Raw genomic sequence first — 1654 nt, 5'->3', positions numbered from 1 at the left:
AGCCGCACTTGTGCAAAGCGGTTCACTGTCGGGTGCGAGAAGCCAGGGTATTGTCTTCTGGGGGATCAGGTGAGTTCGCGCCTCAGGCGTGGGAAGGATGGTGAGTGAATCATTTCTGGGAAAGAAAGAGTGATATTTCGCTGGCTTGTTGTTGCAATATACAAGTCACTTTTCATCACAAGTCAGTGAGCAAACAACTCCTTCCCACGTAGTAGTCTTTGACACTCATCTCGCCTCATCTCCTGCTGATGCACACGAGTTACGTCCACTTGCTGTAGCGGCGTTCACGGCTTCCCCTCCACTTCCGAGTTGGAAGGCTGCTGCAGCTCTGGAATTGGGTTAAGCTCGGTTAGCAAAGCACACTAGCTCCAAGCGCATCCAGCCGATTCAACTAACACACCGTGAAGGACAAGGAGGGAGAAAATCCCTGCAGAGATTTCATTGCGGATTTTTAATCCTGCCTGCTCACCTTGCCTTAAAGTGCACTGCATTCCATTGAAGTTCTTATTTACTTGGGCCCTAATTCTCTCGCATTCCTACTTCCTCGATTTAACAAATTACTTTTGAAGCATTTTTGAGGATTCCCCTGTATGAAACTATTCTAATGCGTATTTTTTTGCCGCCAGGCGCTGATGAATGGCATATTGTGACCTTTAGTGGCAAAACAGATGTAGTCGATCGTATAGTCACCTCTTCATTTTAACCAAAACTCAAGACATCATACATTTCGATGGTTGTCACTGTGCCCTTCTCACCTTGCCATTTTCCTCTAGTGGATTATTGGACATGATCCGTGTCTTGCGAAATCGTGAAACACCAAACCCAAACCAGAGTATCAAATTTCGCACCCAGGTTGGTCGCTGTGTGGCTTTGTGCCAACAAAGCGCCTACAAGTCAACAAACAAAGGACCAAGTGATTGTTCTAGGGCTCGTGGATTTCATTTGATCAGGCAAATTTAATCAAGCAAAAACATCCGACGCCAAACTAAAGCTTGATAGACTGTTACGATGATATGTGCTGACTCGATACAAAGTGGCAGGATGCAGAAGTCACCTGCACGAAACCCACCAAGGCCCCGCCAGAATAAAATCCTCACTCATGCAATAGTCATTTTGACAGGTTTCAACGCACTACTCAGTAGTGGGATAATGCAAGTAGTGCCGATTTAAAAATCGTTTCAAAGGAGAAAAAGAACGCCATTTTTGTATGCAGAATGTCCGGTGGTCAAGCAGCGGAGACATGTGGGAAGAAGTCTGTAAGCCACAGTGCGCAGTTTGGCACCCACTAGCCTACAAAGCGCATGAGAACCTTCCTTCGTCAGCGTCTATCCACATTCCCGATTTGTCTGCCTTGCACTATACTCTACCAAGGTCAGGGTCAACGCATTTACCTTGAGACTACTGCAATGCGCAGTTGATCACTCACTCACCTTTATATGCGTCTAACAGGAGGACTGTTTGGCCTCCGTTGAAACATGAATTATCTCATTGTCCTGACAAAGTGTTTCAGTTAACGCGCCTCCTTATGTGTGAGGAGGAGGGTCGATCGACTGTCTGTTTTCTGACAGTTGGTTGACCACCAAATTCCCCAACAAATCTGAAGAACAGACACTGCTTCTCGTTGCCACTTAAGTATTCCTCTCGGAAATGTGGA

Source organism: Echinococcus granulosus, assembly GCF_000524195.1.
Source record: "Echinococcus granulosus chromosome Unknown EG_S00004, whole genome shotgun sequence".
In the NCBI taxonomy this organism is placed as follows: domain Eukaryota; kingdom Metazoa; phylum Platyhelminthes; class Cestoda; order Cyclophyllidea; family Taeniidae; genus Echinococcus; species Echinococcus granulosus.
The sequence above is the reverse complement of the archived record's forward strand: the minus strand, read 5'-3'. Positions refer to the sequence as shown.